At 49.2% G+C, this 19962-nt stretch overlaps 10 non-coding genes across 10 annotated transcripts; all 10 read right to left on the reverse strand.

The window, feature by feature from the left end:
* Positions 1–3834: 3834 nt before the first annotated feature.
* Positions 3835–3907, reverse strand: trnal-cag (transfer RNA leucine (anticodon CAG)). The gene has a single exon. It is a non-coding gene; the product is annotated as a tRNA-Leu (tRNA).
* A 2387-nt stretch (positions 3908–6294) lies between these two features.
* On the reverse strand, positions 6295–6367 carry trnal-cag (transfer RNA leucine (anticodon CAG)). The gene has a single exon. It is a non-coding gene; the product is annotated as a tRNA-Leu (tRNA).
* Positions 6368–7533: 1166 nt separating this feature from the next.
* trnal-cag (transfer RNA leucine (anticodon CAG)) lies at positions 7534–7606 on the reverse strand. Its single transcript has one exon. It is a non-coding gene; the product is annotated as a tRNA-Leu (tRNA).
* A 1166-nt stretch (positions 7607–8772) lies between these two features.
* Positions 8773–8845, reverse strand: trnal-cag (transfer RNA leucine (anticodon CAG)). Its single transcript has one exon. It is a non-coding gene; the product is annotated as a tRNA-Leu (tRNA).
* Positions 8846–12471: 3626 nt separating this feature from the next.
* On the reverse strand, positions 12472–12544 carry trnal-cag (transfer RNA leucine (anticodon CAG)). The gene has a single exon. It is a non-coding gene; the product is annotated as a tRNA-Leu (tRNA).
* Positions 12545–14933: 2389 nt separating this feature from the next.
* On the reverse strand, positions 14934–15006 carry trnal-cag (transfer RNA leucine (anticodon CAG)). The gene has a single exon. It is a non-coding gene; the product is annotated as a tRNA-Leu (tRNA).
* A 1148-nt stretch (positions 15007–16154) lies between these two features.
* On the reverse strand, positions 16155–16227 carry trnal-cag (transfer RNA leucine (anticodon CAG)). Its single transcript has one exon. It is a non-coding gene; the product is annotated as a tRNA-Leu (tRNA).
* A 1148-nt stretch (positions 16228–17375) lies between these two features.
* On the reverse strand, positions 17376–17448 carry trnal-cag (transfer RNA leucine (anticodon CAG)). The gene has a single exon. It is a non-coding gene; the product is annotated as a tRNA-Leu (tRNA).
* Positions 17449–18614: 1166 nt separating this feature from the next.
* On the reverse strand, positions 18615–18687 carry trnal-cag (transfer RNA leucine (anticodon CAG)). Its single transcript has one exon. It is a non-coding gene; the product is annotated as a tRNA-Leu (tRNA).
* Positions 18688–19853: 1166 nt separating this feature from the next.
* trnal-cag (transfer RNA leucine (anticodon CAG)) lies at positions 19854–19926 on the reverse strand. The gene has a single exon. It is a non-coding gene; the product is annotated as a tRNA-Leu (tRNA).
* Positions 19927–19962: the final 36 nt, after the last annotated feature.

Genomic DNA, 19962 nt, shown 5'->3' on the forward strand with positions numbered 1-19962 from the left:
CAATAAAATCCATTTGTAAATGTACAAAAGGCCCGACTGGATTTGGGTGGGAGGCAGATTCTACTTTTTCCGTCTTACCCGGATTCATTGTCTGACAGGTAACACAATTTTCACAGATTTGTTTTGCAATTGCCGAAATACCTGGTGCATACCAAGTTGCCAAAATATAATCTGCCAATCCCCCTTTGCCTGCATGTGTGAATGTATGAACACATCGGGCAATCCATGTAAGTAAGGATCTGGGGGCCACCACGCGGCCGTCATGGTGAACCCATATTCCTTCTGGATTTTTATAACATTGATCCTTCGTCCAGGTCACCACCTCCTCCGTACTGGCCTGTGTCTGAAAGGCCAGCACGTCATTAATAGTGGGTGGCGGGTCTGAGCAATTATTTTTCCTCAGTGGGAACAATGACACCTGCATCCCCCCTTTTGACAGAGCTGCTGACTTAGCTGCATTATCAGCTCTGGCATTCCCAAGTGCCACCTCATTCGACTGGCCTGTATGTGCCTGGCATTTGATAATGGCAAGTTTTAAGGGGCATTAAATGGCTCGCAGGAGATTTTCCACTTGTTCTGCATTTTTGATTGTCTGAGCCTGTTGCATAGCATAATAAGCTGCTGCCAACGAAGGAAGACATCCCGATAGTCCGCGTGCCACTGGGTCTAGTTGGGTACTGAAATGCCTGTCCCCATGTAACTGAGTCAAAACAGATTGTGCAAAACCCGACTTGTGATGCACAAATAAGTTGAATAGCTTAGTGTAATCTGGTAATCCCAAAGCTGGTGCTGAAGTGAGGGACTGCTTAAGGTTCTGGAAAGCATTCCGGGATACTTCATTCCACATCCTTTAAGCATTGTGAGAATATAGTAGATTCATTCACAGCTCGTAGGTCATGGACAAACCTTCATTTGTGTGGGCTTCTGAACTGGACAAATCTGTGTGTTACACGGACTTCTCATTTATGCTTATAGTGATTCACAGATCACAGAATGTAAAGTACTTGTTTTCTAATTTTATTAAAAGGCTTCCAAACCCAAGATTTTTCCAATACACCCAAAATGTTGATCAAGAGATCACCTGAAATATCTCAAAATCCCAATTCAACTGTTTTACTGCCACTCTTTGTCCAAAAAAATTTCCCCCTACTGAGTTAGAAGCTTTTGTACCAAGATTTTACACCAAGGACAATGAGAGTGTACTCCCCCAGCCTGCACCTCGAGAGACCCACAAAGGCTTTTTTTAAAAAAAAAGCATTACAACTTTTAACCAACGGGACCATGTCTCAACAAACCTATCCTTTGTGCATTTCCTAGCTCCGTAACCTCTCATCCGAATAAATCCACACCTGCGCTTCTAACTTAAAATGTCTTAAACTTCCCACATACAGGACAACACTATGAAGGGTTAAAAAAAAACTTCACTTTGTTTGAAAAAGTGGGCGGAGCTAAAACAAACAGGCAGCTCCACAACTTTTCCAAACAGGTTTCCAGACACAAGGAAAAAAAGACAGAAGCACTCTCATTCAAAGACAAGACATTCACGCACTCTCATTCAAAGACAAGACATTCACAAGTCTCTCTCCATTCACTAAAGCTTTTTCTTTTACTAGCTTCATTTTTTTTTTCATAAGTCACTATCAGGTTCTCTTTTTTTTTCATTTGATTTACTTCCTCTGTCAATTTTACATGGGCTTGAAGAATCGGAACCCAGGCCTTTTCTATTACTTTCCTTTTTTTTTTTCTGGATCTCTGTTTATAAGACACTCCTGGAGACAAGTTGTTCTCTCTAAATTAAATGAACCATCGGGTGGAAATGGCCTGTTTTCACCCTTAGTCCACTTTACTGGTTTTTGTTTCTTTGGTCAATTGAAGACTGACCACAATTCTGGAGCATGACATAGGCTGGTGTGCCTTTTGTGGTGTTTTAACTTGCTCCGGCACCCATTCTGGATGATTAAGATTTTCCCACAGTTTCTGATCTCACAATCCTTTCGGCCAACCGAGTTCTCTACGCCCACTTCTCCTGGCCGTTACGTGGCCTGAAAAGGCTCTTAATTCGGGCTCAGTCTGGGTGTGTGAGATATGTTGGCACGAACCAACCGTAGTTGATCAATCAGTTACTGTTTCTTTTCTTAATCAATCCTTGTGTTTTTTTTTCCGAATCACAATTTTCCCTAGTGACTCTTCCCGTTTCTCTAATGGCAATGACTCACAAAGGTATTGCACACAACAGTAATACAAGGACAACAAACAATATTCCCGTGAGTACACAAATCATAACCTCTAAACAAATTCTCAGTCTGCGTTGTACGCCACTACAGACCGAGTCCTTAACTTATCCTAATAACAGCTGATAAAACTTAAGGTTCCGTACCCAAACTCTTTGATCGATTGCGCTCTTTTTTTTTAATAGTCTTATCACATAAGAACCCCTTCCGAATTAAAAACAATAAAAATCTTATCACATAAGAACCTTCGATCGATTATTAGCGCTTTCTTTTTTCTTTTCTTTTAATAGTCTTATCACATAAGAACCCCTTCCGAATTAAAAACAATAAAAATCTTATCATATAAGAACCTGGAACCCTTTTCGATCGACTAGCGCTTTCTTTTACCTACTGAAACCTTCCCCGGGCTGTCTCGAGATTTTTTTCAGAACCTGTTCTCTTCTGCTGGCGAGCTGAGAAAGAAATGGTTATAAAAAAAATACCTTTAACTTTTAAATGCCGAGTCTTGTAGATGCAGTACCTCAGCTGTGGACAACAGATTACATCTGCGATTCAACAGTGAAGAAACCTCTTGTGAGCAAAGGCTCACCTTGTTTGGCCACCGAAGCCTTTCACTGGAGAGGCACTATGCCTGTATCCGTTTTACTCACAGAACAGAGAGTATGCATCTCGGTGGAACCTCCAATAACTGTCGAAATCTCGACCTCAGAAAAGAATGACTCCGACACTTACAGCTCCGATGGAAGTTTCCCTTTTAATTTACTTGCTCGCAAGGGGTAGGTTTCACTCAGTCAAGGGCCAAATGAACACCTCCGCAATGGTACAGCTTCACAAGATATTTATACAGTAAAACCCAAGTTCTGGCCTCTCCCTGTGTATTGCTCTGTCTCACAGTCAGTGAATACAGATAAAGAGTTAATTACTATATCCTGGTCCTGAAATGGTATCCAGATATTTCCTTTTGTCAGGGTTATCAGAAAGCCAAACGGCCATTACTCCATGAGTCATAGGTAATGGGCTATCACCTGTCTTGTATTGTATCAGGATTATCCAATTTCCTGGTCAGTTTACCTGTTTGCTTCAAATGGATGAGGTAAAGGAAAGAGATAATGGCTAGAAGATAAGGGTGGGGTGACATGGAACTCCTGTAGTGTAGACAATAGGAGAGCACCATGGGGGGTTACTTGTCTCAGCATGACTTGTCTCCTAGCTGTCTGATAACCATCAGCCATCTAACAGCAGGTTTAGCTGTTCATAATAAGCTGGCTGCTAAAATGCAGAAAGTTCTGGAAGGGCCAGGACTCCATTTTAATCAAAAGGCACACAAATACCGTATGGTATCAGCTTAGATAAAAATACATTTCCACACTTTGCATGTGAGAGGTAGCGGGATCAATGCCCGCATTCTCCACTTTTCTTTTGGCTCGGGTAATTGTTCAGACGCAAGAGTTGTGTCAGGTGTGGTGTGAGCCCATCTGCTTCTGAAGGTCACCGCAGGCTGAGGGACATCAAATCCTTTGGTGTGCTGTCGCAGCAAAACTTTCCGATTTTTGCATGAATGCAGCTGAAATGAAAGAAGGAAAAACTTCTGTGCAAGTATCAATGCCTTCTCTAAGGATCGAACTCAGGACCTTCAGATTCTGAGACTGACACGCTGCCTACTGCGCTAAGAAGACACTTGCCAGCTTAGTAACTGGAGAATGTGACCAACTATGTTCGCTTCCGCGGCATCCAAAGCCAGAATGCAAAGATTGCAAAAATGCTCGAGCCAGGTAGGAGCCGAACCTGCAATCTTCTAATCCATAGTCAGACGCGTTATCCATTGCGCCGCCGGCCCAGGCTGTGAAAAATAGCTGCGACATCAGGAAGTACACAGGACGGGCAGCATTGAAAGGCATGCGGCAGAGAATCACCAAAGATAGGCACCTCTGCCGCTTCCCTTCGATTGACAGGTGGGGAGCGGAGCAGTGCAGTCGAAAACAAAGCAAAGCAAAGTCGTCCTTAGGTGGTTGGTTGCACTCCGTCTTGAAGCAGTGCGCATTCTTTTGAAGTAAGTATGTGCGTGGTAAGTGGCAATTCGCTAAAGGCAGAGCTCATAATATGACGAGCAGTTTGCAGCTGAACATGTTGCAGCTGAGGCACAGGACAGTGCCTTCGCCGTTTTGCTTGAACACTTGCATGTGTGTGTCAGCAGGGAGTGCCTTTGAGCAGCAATGCATGTAAAGAGCCAGCACTTTCTTTCAGGCAAAGCCTCAGGCAATAGAAGTCATCTGTCCATCAGTCAGAAAGGGCTCTCGCCTGCTCCCTCACGCTCGTGGCGGCTGCGAAGTTGCGCTCAAGTCGCTTCCCTTGCGCAGGCTCGAGCTCTTCTCCATGGCTTCCAGTCCTGCCCTTGCTCGCCTGCTATTGCTCAGTAACGTCGATTGGAGCAAAGCATTGAAAGTGTTCAGTGAGCAGGCCAACCTGAAGCAGGAGATTTCTGCTGGTCGTGGAATAGCGAGGAGGCAAGTGATAAGGGGCTAGTCAGATGCAAACTGGGAGCTAATGCCAGACGTGAATGGGGAATTAGCTCAAATGGTAGAGCGCTCGCTTTGCATGTGAGAGGTAGCGGGATCAATGCCCGCATTCTCCACTTTTCTTTTGGCTCGGGTAATTGTTCAGACGCAAGAGTTGTGTCAGGTGTGGTGTGAGCCCATCTGCTTCTGAAGGTCACCGCAGGCTGAGGGACATCAAATCCTTTGGTGTGCTGTCGCAGCAAAACTTTCCGATTTTTGCATGAATGCAGCTGAAATGAAAGAAGGAAAAACTTCTATGCAAGTATCAATGCCTTCTCTAAGGATCGAACTCAGGAACTTCAGATTATGAGACTGACACGCTGCCTACTGCGCTAAGAAGACACTTGCCAGCTTAGTAACTGGAGAATGTGACCAACTATGTTCGCTTCCGTGGCATCCAAAGCCAGAATGCAAAGATTGCAAAAATGCTCGAGCCAGGTAGGAGCCGAACCTGCAATCTTCTAATCCGTAGTCAGACGCGTTATCCATTGCACCGCCGGCCCAGGCTGTGAAAAATAGCTGCGACATCAGGAAGTACACAGGACGGGCAGCATTGAAAGGCATGCGGCAGAGAATCACCAAAGATAGGCACCTCTGCCGCTTCCCTTCGATTGACAGGTGGGGAGCGGAGCAGTGCAGTCGAAAACAAAGCAAAGCAAAGTCGTCCTTAGGTGGTTGGTTGCACTCCGTCTTGAAGCAGTGCGCATTCTTTTGAAGTAAGTATGTGCGTGGTAAGTGGCAATTCGCTAAAGGCAGAGCTCATAATATGACGAGCAGTTTGCAGCTGAACATGTTGCAGCTGAGGCACAGGACAGTGCCTTCGCCGTTTTGCTTGAACACTTGCATGTGTGTGTCAGCAGGGAGTGCCTTTGAGCAGCAATGCATGCAAAGAGCCAGCACTTTCTTTCAGGCAAAGCCTCAGGCAATAGAAGTCATCTGTCCATCAGTCAGAAAGGGCTTTCGCCTGCGCCCTCTCGCTCGTGGCGGCTGCGACGTTGCGCTCAAGTCGCTTCCCTTGCGCAGGCTCGAGCTCTTCTCGGCGTCTTTCACCATATCCATGGCTTCCAGTCCTGCCCTTGCTCGCCTGCTATTGCTCAGTAACGTCGATTGGAGCAAAGCATTGAAAGTGTTCAGTGAGCAGGCCAACCTGAAGCAGGAGATTTCTGCTGGTCGTGGAATAGCGAGGAGGCAAGTGATAAGGGGCTAGTCAGATGCAAACTGGGAGCTAATGCCAGACGTGAATGGGGAATTAGCTCAAATGGTAGAGCGCTCGCTTTGCATGTGAGAGGTAGCGGGATCAATGCCCGCATTCTCCACTTTTCTTTTGGCTCGGGTAATTGTTCAGACGCAAGAGTTGTGTCAGGTGTGGTGTGAGCCCATCTGCTTCTGAAGGTCACCGCAGGCTGAGGGACATCAAATCCTTTGGTGTGCTGTCGCAGCAAAACTTTCCGATTTTTGCATGAATGCAGCTGAAATGAAAGAAGGAAAAACTTCTATGCAAGTATCAATGCCTTCTCTGAGGATCGAACTCAGGACCTTCAGATTCTGAGACTGACACGCTGCCTACTGCGCTAAGAAGACACTTGCCAGCTTAGTAACTGGAGAATGTGACCAACTATGTTCGCTTCCGTGGCATCCAAAGCCAGAATGCAAAGATTGCAAAAATGCTCGAGCCAGGTAGGAGCCGAACCTGCAATCTTCTAATCCGTAGTCAGACGCGTTATCCATAGCGCCGCCGGCCCAGGCTGTGAAAAATAGCTGCGACATCAGGAAGTACACAGGACGGGCTGCATTGAAAGGCATGCGGCAGAGAATCACCAAAGATAGGCACCTCTGCCGCTTCCCTTCGATTGACAGGTGGGGAGCGGAGCAGTGCAGTCGAAAACAAAGCAAAGCAAAGTCGTCCTTAGGTGGTTGGTTGCACTCCGTCTTGAAGCAGTGCGCATTCTTTTGAAGTAAGTATGTGCGTGGTAAGTGGCAATTCGCTAAAGGCAGAGCTCATAATATGACGAGCAGTTTGCAGCTGAACATGTTGCAGCTGAGGCACAGGACAGTGCCTTCGCCGTTTTGCTTGAACACTTGCATGTGTGTGTCAGCAGGGAGTGCCTTTGAGCAGCAATGCATGTAAAGAGCCAGCACTTTCTTTCAGGCAAAGCCTCAGGCAATAGAAGTCATCTGTCCATCAGTCAGAAAGGGCTTTCGCCTGCTCCCTCTCGCTCGTGGCGGCTGCGACGTTGCGCTCAAGTCGCTTCCCTTGCGCAGGCTTGAGCTCTTCTCGGCGTCTTTCACCATATCCATGGCTTCCAGTCCTGCCCTTGCTCGCCTGCTATTGCTCAGTAACGTCGATTGGAGCAAAGCATTGAAAGTGTTCAGTGAGCAGGCCAACCTGAAGCAGGAGATTTCTGCTGGTCGTGGAATAGCGAGGAGGCAAGTGATAAGGGGCTAGTCAGATGCAAACTGGGAGCTAATGCCAGACGTGAATGGGGAATTAGCTCAAATGGTAGAGCGCTTGCTTTGCATGTGAGAGTGAGCGGGATCAATGCCCGCATTCTCCACTTTTCTTTTGGCTCGGGTAATTGTTCAGACGCAAGAGTTGTGTCAGTTATGGTGTGAGCCCATCTGCTTCTGAAGGTCACCGCAGGCTGAGGGACATCAAATCCTTTGGTGTGCTGTCGCAGCAAAACTTTCCGATTTTTGCATGAATGCAGCTGAAATGAAAGAAGGAAAAACTTCTATGCAAGTATCAATGCCTTCTCTAAGGATCGAACTCAGGACCTTCAGATTCTGAGACTGACACGCTGCCTACTGCGCTAAGAAGACACTTGCCAGCTTAGTAACTGGAGAATGTGACCAACTATGTTCGCTTCCGTGGCATCCAAAGCCAGAATGCAAAGATTGCAAAAATGCTCGAGCCAGGTAGGAGCCGAACCTGCAATCTTCTAATCCGTAGTCAGACGCGTTATCCATTGCACCGCCGGCCCAGGCTGTGAAAAATAGCTGCGACATCAGGAAGTACACAGGACGGGCAGCATTGAAAGGCATGCGGCAGAGAATCACCAAAGATAGGCACCTCTGCCGCTTCCCTTCGATTGACAGGTGGGGAGCGGAGCAGTGCAGTCGAAAACAAAGCAAAGCAAAGTCGTCCTTAGGTGGTTGGTTGCAATCCGTCTTGAAGCAGTGCGCATTCTTTTGAAGTAAGTATGTGCGTGGTAAGTGGCAATTCGCTAAAGGCAGAGCTCATAATATGACGAGCAGTTTGCAGCTGAACATGTTGCAGCTGAGGCACAGGACAGTGCCTTCGCCGTTTTGCTTGAACACTTGCATGTGTGTGTCAGCAGGGAGTGCCTTTGAGCAGCAATGCATGTAAAGAGCCAGCACTTTCTTTCAGGCAAAGCCTCAGGCAATAGAAGTCATCTGTCCATCAGTCAGAAAGGGCTTTCGCCTGCTCCCTCTCGCTCGTGGCGGCTGCGACGTTGCGCTCAAGTCGCTTCCCTTGCGCAGGCTCGAGCTCTTCTCGGCGTCTTTCACCATATCCATGGCTTCCAGTCCTGCCCTTGCTCGCCTGCTATTGCTCAGTAACGTCGATTGGAGCAAAGCATTGAAAGTGTTCAGTGAGCAGGCCAACCTGAAGCAGGACATTTCTGCTGGTCGTGGAATAGCGAGGAGGCAAGTGATAAGGGGCTAGTCAGATGCAAACTGGGAGCTAATGCCAGATGTGAATGGGGAATTAGCTCAAATGGTAGAGCGCTCGCTTTGCATGTGAGAGGTAGCGGGATCAATGCCCGCATTCTCCACTTTTCTTTTGGCTCGGGTAATTGTTCAGACGCAAGAGTTGTGTCAGGTGTGGTGTGAGCCCATCTGCTTCTGAAGGTCACCGCAGGCTGAGGGACATCAAATCCTTTGGTGTGCTGTCGCAGCAAAACTTTCCGATTTTTGCATGAATGCAGCTGAAATGAAAGAAGGAAAAACTTCTGTGCAAGTATCAATGCCTTCTCTAAGGATCGAACTCAGGACCTTCAGATTCTGAGACTGACACGCTGCCTACTGCGCTAAGAAGACACTTGCCAGCTTAGTAACTGGAGAATGTGACCAACTATGTTCGCTTCCGTGGCATCCAAAGCCAGAATGCAAAGATTGCAAAAATGCTCGAGCCAGGTAGGAGCCGAACCTGCAATCTTCTAATCCATAGTCAGACGCGTTATCCATTGCGCCGCCGGCCCAGGCTGTGAAAAATAGCTGCGACATCAGGAAGTACACAGGACGGGCAGCATTGAAAGGCATGCGGCAGAGAATCACCAAAGATAGGCACCTCTGCCGCTTCCCTTCGATTGACAGGTGGGGAGCGGAGCAGTGCAGTCGAAAACAAAGCAAAGCAAAGTCGTCCTTAGGTGGTTGGTTGCACTCCGTCTTGAAGCAGTGCGCATTCTTTTGAAGTAAGTATGTGCGTGGTAAGTGGCAATTCGCTAAAGGCAGAGCTCATAATATGACGAGCAGTTTGCAGCTGAACATGTTGCAGCTGAGGCACAGGACAGTGCCTTCGCCGTTTTGCTTGAACACTTGCATGTGTGTGTCAGCAGGGAGTGCCTTTGAGCAGCAATGCATGTAAAGAGCCAGCACTTTCTTTCAGGCAAAGCCTCAGGCAATAGAAGTCATCTGTCCATCAGTCAGAAAGGGCTCTCGCCTGCTCCCTCACGCTCGTGGCGGCTGCGAAGTTGCGCTCAAGTCGCTTCCCTTGCGCAGGCTCGAGCTCTTCTCCATGGCTTCCAGTCCTGCCCTTGCTCGCCTGCTATTGCTCAGTAACGTCGATTGGAGCAAAGCATTGAAAGTGTTCAGTGAGCAGGCCAACCTGAAGCAGGAGATTTCTGCTGGTCGTGGAATAGCGAGGAGGCAAGTGATAAGGGGCTAGTCAGATGCAAACTGGGAGCTAATGCCAGACGTGAATGGGGAATTAGCTCAAATGGTAGAGCGCTTGCTTTGCATGTGAGAGTGAGCGGGATCAATGCCCGCATTCTCCACTTTTCTTTTGGCTCGGGTAATTGTTCAGACGCAAGAGTTGTGTCAGGTGTGGTGTGAGCCCATCTGCTTCTGAAGGTCACCGCAGGCTGAGGGACATCAAATCCTTTGGTGTGCTGTCGCAGCAAAACTTTCCGATTTTTGCATGAATGCAGCTGAAATGAAAGAAGGAAAAACTTCTATGCAATTATCAACGCCTTCTCTAAGGATCGAACTCAGGACCTTCAGATTATGAGACTGACACGCTGCCTACTGCACTAAGAAGACACTTGTCAGCTGAGTAACTGGAGAATGTGACCAACTATGTTCGCTTCCGTGGCATCCAAAGCCAGAATGCAAAGATTGCAAAAATGCTCGAGCCAGGTAGGAGCCGAACCTGCAATCTTCTAATCCGTAGTCAGACGCGTTATCCATTGCGCCGCCGGCCCAGGCTGTGAAAAATAGCTGCGACATCAGGAAGTACACAGGACGGGCAGCATTGAAAGGCATGCGGCAGAGAATCACCAAAGATAGGCACCTCTGCCGCTTCCCTTCGATTGACAGGTGGGGAGCGGAGCAGTGCAGTCGAAAACAAAGCAAAGCAAAGTCGTCCTTAGGTGGTTGGTTGCACTCCGTCTTGAAGCAGTGCGCATTCTTTTGAAGTAAGTATGTGCGTGGTAAGTGGCAATTCGCTAAAGGCAGAGCTCATAATATGACGAGCAGTTTGCAGCTGAACATGTTGCAGCTGAGGCACAGGACAGTGCCTTCGCCGTTTTGCTTGAACACTTGCATGTGTGTGTCAGCAGGGAGTGCCTTTGAGCAGCAATGCATGTAAAGAGCCAGCACTTTCTTTCAGGCAAAGCCTCAGGCAATAGAAGTCATCTGTCCATCAGTCAGAAAGGGCTTTCGCCTGCTCCCTCTCGCTCGTGGCGGCTGCGACGTTGCGCTCAAGTCGCTTCCCTTGCGCAGGCTCGAGCTCTTCTCGGCGTCTTTCACCATATCCATGGCTTCCAGTCCTGCCCTTGCTCGCCTGCTATTGCTCAGTAACGTCGATTGGAGCAAAGCATTGAAAGTGTTCAGTGAGCAGGCCAACCTGAAGCAGGACATTTCTGCTGGTCGTGGAATAGCGAGGAGGCAAGTGATAAGGGGCTAGTCAGATGCAAACTGGGAGCTAATGCCAGATGTGAATGGGGAATTAGCTCAAATGGTAGAGCGCTCGCTTTGCATGTGAGAGGTAGCGGGATCAATGCCCGCATTCTCCACTTTTCTTTTGGCTCGGGTAATTGTTCAGACGCAAGAGTTGTGTCAGGTGTGGTGTGAGCCCATCTGCTTCTGAAGGTCACCGCAGGCTGAGGGACATCAAATCCTTTGGTGTGCTGTCGCAGCAAAACTTTCCGATTTTTGCATGAATGCAGCTGAAATGAAAGAAGGAAAAACTTCTATGCAAGTATCAATGCCTTCTCTAAGGATCGAACTCAGGAACTTCAGATTCTGAGACTGACACGCTGCCTACTGCGCTAAGAAGACACTTGCCAGCTTAGTAACTGGAAAATGTGACCAACTATCTTCGCTTCCGTGGCATCCAAAGCCAGAATGCAAAGATTGCAAAAATGCTCGAGCCAGGTAGGAGCCGAACCTGCAATCTTCTAATCCGTAGTCAGACGCGTTATCCATTGCGCCGCCGGCCCAGGCTGTGAAAAATAGCTGCGACATCAGGAAGTACACAAGACGGGCAGCATTGAAAGGCATGCGGCAGAGAATCACCAAAGATAGGCACCTCTGCCGCTTCCCTTCGATTGACAGGTGGGGAGCGGAGCAGTGCAGTCGAAAACAAAGCAAAGCAAAGTCGTCCTTAGGTGGTTGGTTGCACTCCGTCTTGAAGCAGTGCGCATTCTTTTGAAGTAAGTATGTGCGTGGTAAGTGGCAATTCGCTAAAGGCAGAGCTCATAATATGACGAGCAGTTTGCAGCTGAACATGTTGCAGCTGAGGCACAGGACAGTGCCTTCGCCGTTTTGCTTGAACACTTGCATGTGTGTGTCAGCAGGGAGTGCCTTTGAGCAGCAATGCATGTAAAGAGCCAGCACTTTCTTTCAGGCAAAGCCTCAGGCAATAGAAGTCATCTGTCCATCAGTCAGAAAGGGCTTTCGCCTGCTCCCTCTCGCTCGTGGCGGCTGCGACGTTGCGCTCAAGTCGCTTCCCTTGCGCAGGCTCGAGCTCTTCTCGGCGTCTTTCACCATATCCATGGCTTCCAGTCCTGCCCTTGCTCGCCTGCTATTGCTCAGTAACGTCGATTGGAGCAAAGCATTGAAAGTGTTCAGTGAGCAGGCCAACCTGAAGCAGGAGATTTCTGCTGGTCGTGGAATAGCGAGGAGGCAAGTGATAAGGGGCTAGTCAGATGCAAACTGGGAGCTAATGCCAGACGTGAATGGGGAATTAGCTCAAATGGTAGAGCGCTCGCTTTGCATGTGAGAGGTAGCGGGATCAATGCCCGCATTCTCCACTTTTCTTTTGGCTCGGGTAATTGTTCAGACGCAAGAGTTGTGTCAGGTGTGGTGTGAGCCCATCTGCTTCTGAAGGTCACCGCAGGCTGAGGGACATCAAATCCTTTGGTGTGCTGTCGCAGCAAAACTTTCCGATTTTTGCATGAATGCAGCTGAAATGAAAGAAGGAAAAACTTCTATGCAAGTATCAATGCCTTCTCTGAGGATCGAACTCAGGACCTTCAGATTCTGAGACTGACACGCTGCCTACTGCGCTAAGAAGACACTTGCCAGCTTAGTAACTGGAGAATGTGACCAACTATGTTCGCTTCCGTGGCATCCAAAGCCAGAATGCAAAGATTGCAAAAATGCTCGAGCCAGGTAGGAGCCGAACCTGCAATCTTCTAATCCGTAGTCAGACGCGTTATCCATAGCGCCGCCGGCCCAGGCTGTGAAAAATAGCTGCGACATCAGGAAGTACACAGGACGGGCTGCATTGAAAGGCATGCGGCAGAGAATCACCAAAGATAGGCACCTCTGCCGCTTCCCTTCGATTGACAGGTGGGGAGCGGAGCAGTGCAGTCGAAAACAAAGCAAAGCAAAGTCGTCCTTAGGTGGTTGGTTGCACTCCGTCTTGAAGCAGTGCGCATTCTTTTGAAGTAAGTATGTGCGTGGTAAGTGGCAATTCGCTAAAGGCAGAGCTCATAATATGACGAGCAGTTTGCAGCTGAACATGTTGCAGCTGAGGCACAGGACAGTGCCTTCGCCGTTTTGCTTGAACACTTGCATGTGTGTGTCAGCAGGGAGTGCCTTTGAGCAGCAATGCATGTAAAGAGCCAGCACTTTCTTTCAGGCAAAGCCTCAGGCAATAGAAGTCATCTGTCCATCAGTCAGAAAGGGCTTTCGCCTGCTCCCTCTCGCTCGTGGCGGCTGCGACGTTGCGCTCAAGTCGCTTCCCTTGCGCAGGCTCGAGCTCTTATCGGCGTCTTTCACCATATCCATGGCTTCCAGTCCTGCCCTTGCTCGCCTGCTATTGCTCAGTAACGTCGATTGGAGCAAAGCATTGAAAGTGTTCAGTGAGCAGGCCAACCTGAAGCAGGACATTTCTGCTGGTCGTGGAATAGCGAGGAGGCAAGTGATAAGGAACTAGTCAGATGCAAACTGGGAGCTAATGCCAGATGTGAATGGGGAATTAGCTCAAATGGTAGAGCGCTCGCTTTGCATGTGAGAGGTAGCGGGATCAATGCCCGCATTCTCCACTTTTCTTTTGGCTCGGGTAATTGTTCAGACGCAAGAGTTGTGTCAGGTGTGGTGTGAGCCCATCTGCTTCTGAAGGTCACCGCAGGCTGAGGGACATCAAATCCTTTGGTGTGCTGTCGCAGCAAAACTTTCCGATTTTTGCATGAATGCAGCTGAAATGAAAGAAGGAAAAACTTCTATGCAAGTATCAATGCTTTCTCTAAGGATCGAATTCAGGACCTTCAGATTCTGAGACTGACACGCTGCCTACTGCGCTAAGAAGACACTTGCCAGCTTAGTAACTGGAGAATGTGACCAACTATGTTCGCTTCCGTGGCATCCAAAGCCAGAATGCAAAGATTGCAAAAATGCTCGAGCCAGGTAGGAGCCGAACCTGCAATCTTCTAATCCGTAGTCAGACGCGTTATCCATTGCACCGCCGGCCCAGGCTGTGAAAAATAGCTGCGACATCAGGAAGTACACAGGACGGGCAGCATTGAAAGGCATGCGGCAGAGAATCACCAAAGATAGGCACCTCTGCCGCTTCCCTTCGATTGACAGGTGGGGAGCGGAGCAGTGCAGTCGAAAACAAAGCAAAGCAAAGTCGTCCTTAGGTGGTTGGTTGCACTCCGTCTTGAAGCAGTGCGCATTCTTTTGAAGTAAGTATGTGCGTGGTAAGTGGCAATTCGCTAAAGGCAGAGCTCATAATATGACGAGCAGTTTGCAGCTGAACATGTTGCAGCTGAGGCACAGGACAGTGCCTTCGCCGTTTTGCTTGAACACTTGCATCTGTGTGTGTCAGCAGGGAGTGCCTTTGAGCAGCAATGCATGTAAAGAGCCAGCACTTTCTTTCAGGCAAAGCCTCAGGCAATAGAAGTCATCTGTCCATCAGTCAGAAAGGGCTCTCGCCTGCTCCCTCACGCTCGTGGCGGCTGCGAAGTTGCGCTCAAGTCGCTTCCCTTGCGCAGGCTCGAGCTCTTCTCCATGGCTTCCAGTCCTGCCCTTGCTCGCCTGCTATTGCTCAGTAACGTCGATTGGAGCAAAGCATTGAAAGTGTTCAGTGAGCAGGCCAACCTGAAGCAGGAGATTTCTGCTGGTCGTGGAATAGCGAGGAGGCAAGTGATAAGGGGCTAGTCAGATGCAAACTGGGAGCTAATGCCAGACGTGAATGGGGAATTAGCTCAAATGGTAGAGCGCTCGCTTTGCATGTGAGAGGTAGCGGGATCAATGCCCGCATTCTCCACTTTTCTTTTGGCTCGGGTAATTGTTCAGACGCAAGAGTTGTGTCAGGTGTGGTGTGAGCCCATCTGCTTCTGAAGGTCACCGCAGGCTGAGGGACATCAAATCCTTTGGTGTGCTGTCGCAGCAAAACTTTCCGATTTTTGCATGAATGCAGCTGAAATGAAAGAAGGAAAAACTTCTATGCAAGTATCAATGCCTTCTCTAAGGATCGAACTCAGGACCTTCAGATTCTGAGACTGACACGCTGCCTACTGCGCTAAGAAGACACTTGCCAGCTTAGTAACTGGAGAATGTGACCAACTATGTTCGCTTCCGTGGCATCCAAAGCCAGAATGCAAAGATTGCAAAAATGCTCGAGCCAGGTAGGAGCCGAACCTGCAATCTTCTAATCCGTAGTCAGACGCGTTATCCATTGCGCCGCCGGCCCAGGCTGTGAAAAATAGCTGCGACATCAGGAAGTACACAAGACGGGCAGCATTGAAAGGCATGCGGCAGAGAATCACCAAAGATAGGCACCTCTGCCGCTTCCCTTCGATTGACAGGTGGGGAGCGGAGCAGTGCAGTCGAAAACAAAGCAAAGCAAAGTCGTCCTTAGGTGGTTGGTTGCACTCCGTCTTGAAGCAGTGCGCATTCTTTTGAAGTAAGTATGTGCGTGGTAAGTGGCAATTCGCTAAAGGCAGAGCTCATAATATGACGAGCAGTTTGCAGCTGAACATGTTGCAGCTGAGGCACAGGACAGTGCCTTCGCCGTTTTGCTTGAACACTTGCATGTGTGTGTCAGCAGGGAGTGCCTTTGAGCAGCAATGCATGTAAAGAGCCAGCACTTTCTTTCAGGCAAAGCCTCAGGCAATAGAAGTCATCTGTCCATCAGTCAGAAAGGGCTCTCGCCTGCTCCCTCACGCTCGTGGCGGCTGCGAAGTTGCGCTCAAGTCGCTTCCCTTGCGCAGGCTCGAGCTCTTCTCCATGGCTTCCAGTCCTGCCCTTGCTCGCCTGCTATTGCTCAGTAACGTCGATTGGAGCAAAGCATTGAAAGTGTTCAGTGAGCAGGCCAACCTGAAGCAGGAGATTTCTGCTGGTCGTGGAATAGCGAGGAGGCAAGTGATAAGGGGCTAGTCAGATGCAAACTGGGAGCTAATGCCAGACGTGAATGGGGAATTAGCTCAAATGGTAGAGCGCTCGCTTTGCATGTGAGAGGTAGCGGGATCAATGCCCGCATTCTCCACTTTTCTTTTGGCTCGGGTAATTGTTCAGACGCAAGAGTTGTGTCAGGTGTGGTGTGAGCCCATCTGCTTCTGAAGGTCACCGCAGGCTGAGGGACATCAAATCCTTTGGTGTGCTGTCGCAGCAAAACTTTCCGATTTTTGCATGAATGCAGCTGAAATGAAAGAAGGAAAAACTTCTGTGCAAGTATCAATGCCTTCTCTAAGGATCGAACTCAGGACCTTCAGATTCTGAGACTGACACGCTGCCTACTGCGCTAAGAAGACACTTGCCAGCTTAGTAACTGGAGAATGTGACCAACTATGTTCGCTTCCGTGGCATCCAAAGCCAGAATGCAAAGATTGCAAAAATGCTCGAGCCAGGTAGGAGCCGAACCTGCAATCTTCTAATCCATAGTCAGACGCGTTATCCATTGCGCCGCCGGCCCAGGCTGTGAAAAATAGCTGCGACATCAGGAAGTACACAGGACGGGCAGCATTGAAAGGCATGCGGCAGAGAATCACCAAAGATAGGCACCTCTGCCGCTTCCCTTCGATTGACAGGTGGGGAGCGGAGCAGTGCAGTCGAAAACAAAGCAAAGCAAAGTCGTCCTTAGGTGGTTGGTTGCACTCCGTCTTGAAGCAGTGCGCATTCTTTTGAAGTAAGTATGTGCGTGGTAAGTGGCAATTCGCTAAAGGCAGAGCTCATAATATGACGAGCAGTTTGCAGCTGAACATGTTGCAGCTGAGGCACAGGACAGTGCCTTCGCCGTTTTGCTTGAACACTTGCATGTGTGTGTCAGCAGGGAGTGCCTTTGAGCAGCAATGCATGTAAAGAGCCAGCACTTTCTTTCAGGCAAAGCCTCAGGCAATAGAAGTCATCTGTCCATCAGTCAGAAAGGGCTCTCGCCTGCTCCCTCACGCTCGTGGCGGCTGCGAAGTTGCGCTCAAGTCGCTTCCCTTGCGCAGGCTCGAGCTCTTCTCCATGGCTTCCAGTCCTGCCCTTGCTCGCCTGCTATTGCTCAGTAACGTCGATTGGAGCAAAGCATTGAAAGTGTTCAGTGAGCAGGCCAACCTGAAGCAGGAGATTTCTGCTGGTCGTGGAATAGCGAGGAGGCAAGTGATAAGGGGCTAGTCAGATGCAAACTGGGAGCTAATGCCAGACGTGAATGGGGAATTAGCTCAAATGGTAGAGCGCTCGCTTTGCATGTGAGAGGTAGCGGGATCAATGCCCGCATTCTCCACTTTTCTTTTGGCTCGGGTAATAGTTCAGACGCAAGAGTTGTGTCAGGTGTGGTGTGAGCCCATCTGCTTCTGAAGGTCACCGCAGGCTGAGGGACATCAAATCCTTTGGTGTGCTGTCGCAGCAAAACTTTCCGATTTTTGCATGAATGCAGCTGAAATGAAAGAAGGAAAAACTTCTATGCAAGTATCAATGCCTTCTCTGAGGATCGAACTCAGGACCTTCAGATTCTGAGACTGACACGCTGCCTACTGCGCTAAGAAGACACTTGCCAGCTTAGTAACTGGAGAATGTGACCAACTATGTTCGCTTCCGTGGCATCCAAAGCCAGAATGCAAAGATTGCAAAAATGCTCGAGCCAGGTAGGAGCCGAACCTGCAATCTTCTAATCCGTAGTCAGACGCGTTATCCATAGCGCCGCCGGCCCAGGCTGTGAAAAATAGCTGCGACATCAGGAAGTACACAGGACGGGCTGCATTGAAAGGCATGCGGCAGAGAATCACCAAAGATAGGCACCTCTGCCGCTTCCCTTCGATTGACAGGTGGGGAGCGGAGCAGTGCAGTCGAAAACAAAGCAAAGCAAAGTCGTCCTTAGGTGGTTGGTTGCACTCCGTCTTGAAGCAGTGCGCATTCTTTTGAAGTAAGTATGTGCGTGGTAAGTGGCAATTCGCTAAAGGCAGAGCTCATAATATGACGAGCAGTTTGCAGCTGAACATGTTGCAGCTGAGGCACAGGACAGTGCCTTCGCCGTTTTGCTTGAACACTTGCATGTGTGTGTCAGCAGGGAGTGCCTTTGAGCAGCAATGCATGTAAAGAGCCAGCACTTTCTTTCAGGCAAAGCCTCAGGCAATAGAAGTCATCTGTCCATCAGTCAGAAAGGGCTTTCGCCTGCTCCCTCTCGCTCGTGGCGGCTGCGACGTTGCGCTCAAGTCGCTTCCCTTGCGCAGGCTTGAGCTCTTCTCGGCGTCTTTCACCATATCCATGGCTTCCAGTCCTGCCCTTGCTCGCCTGCTATTGCTCAGTAACGTCGATTGGAGCAAAGCATTGAAAGTGTTCAGTGAGCAGGCCAACCTGAAGCAGGAGATTTCTGCTGGTCGTGGAATAGCGAGGAGGCAAGTGATAAGGGGCTAGTCAGATGCAAACTGGGAGCTAATGCCAGACGTGAATGGGGAATTAGCTCAAATGGTAGAGCGCTTGCTTTGCATGTGAGAGTGAGCGGGATCAATGCCCGCATTCTCCACTTTTCTTTTGGCTCGGGTAATTGTTCAGACGCAAGAGTTGTGTCAGTTATGGTGTGAGCCCATCTGCTTCTGAAGGTCACCGCAGGCTGAGGGACATCAAATCCTTTGGTGTGCTGTCGCAGCAAAACTTTCCGATTTTTGCATGAATGCAGCTGAAATGAAAGAAGGAAAAACTTCTATGCAAGTATCAATGCCTTCTCTAAGGATCGAACTCAGGACCTTCAGATTCTGAGACTGACACGCTGCCTACTGCGCTAAGAAGACACTTGCCAGCTTAGTAACTGGAGAATGTGACCAACTATGTTCGCTTCCGTGGCATCCAAAGCCAGAATGCAAAGATTGCAAAAATGCTCGAGCCAGGTAGGAGCCGAACCTGCAATCTTCTAATCCGTAGTCAGACGCGTTATCCATTGCACCGCCGGCCCAGGCTGTGAAAAATAGCTGCGACATCAGGAAGTACACAGGACGGGCAGCATTGAAAGGCATGCGGCATAGAATCACCAAAGATAGGCACCTCTGCCGCTTCCCTTCGATTGACAGGTGGGGAGCGGAGCAGTGCAGTCGAAAACAAAGCAAAGCAAAGTCGTCCTTAGGTGGTTGGTTGCAATCCGTCTTGAAGCAGTGCGCATTCTTTTGAAGTAAGTATGTGCGTGGTAAGTGGCAATTCGCTAAAGGCAGAGCTCATAATATGACGAGCAGTTTGCAGCTGAACATGTTGCAGCTGAGGCACAGGACAGTGCCTTCGCCGTTTTGCTTGAACACTTGCATGTGTGTGTCAGCAGGGAGTGCCTTTGAGCAGCAATGCATGTAAAGAGCCAGCACTTTCTTTCAGGCAAAGCCTCAGGCAATAGAAGTCATCTGTCCATCAGTCAGAAAGGGCTTTCGCCTGCTCCCTCTCGCTCGTGGCGGCTGCGACGTTGCGCTCAAGTCGCTTCCCTTGCGCAGGCTCGAGCTCTTCTCGGCGTCTTTCACCATATCCATGGCTTCCAGTCCTGCCCTTGCTCGCCTGCTATTGCTCAGTAACGTCGATTGGAGCAAAGCATTGAAAGTGTTCAGTGAGCAGGCCAACCTGAAGCAGGACATTTCTGCTGGTCGTGGAATAGCGAGGAGGCAAGTGATAAGGGGCTAGTCAGATGCAAACTGGGAGCTAATGCCAGATGTGAATGGGGAATTAGCTCAAATGGTAGAGCGCTCGCTTTGCATGTGAGAGGTAGCGGGATCAATGCCCGCATTCTCCACTTTTCTTTTGGCTCGGGTAATTGTTCAGACGCAAGAGTTGTGTCAGGTGTGGTGTGAGCCCATCTGCTTCTGAAGGTCACCGCAGGCTGAGGGACATCAAATCCTTTGGTGTGCTGTCGCAGCAAAACTTTCCGATTTTTGCATGAATGCAGCTGAAATGAAAGAAGGAAAAACTTCTGTGCAAGTATCAATGCCTTCTCTAAGGATCGAACTCAGGACCTTCAGATTCTGAGACTGACACGCTGCCTACTGCGCTAAGAAGACACTTGCCAGCTTAGTAACTGGAGAATGTGACCAACT

Source organism: Pristiophorus japonicus, unplaced genomic scaffold (genome assembly GCF_044704955.1).
Source record: "Pristiophorus japonicus isolate sPriJap1 unplaced genomic scaffold, sPriJap1.hap1 HAP1_SCAFFOLD_1742, whole genome shotgun sequence".
NCBI classification, from domain to species: domain Eukaryota; kingdom Metazoa; phylum Chordata; class Chondrichthyes; family Pristiophoridae; genus Pristiophorus; species Pristiophorus japonicus.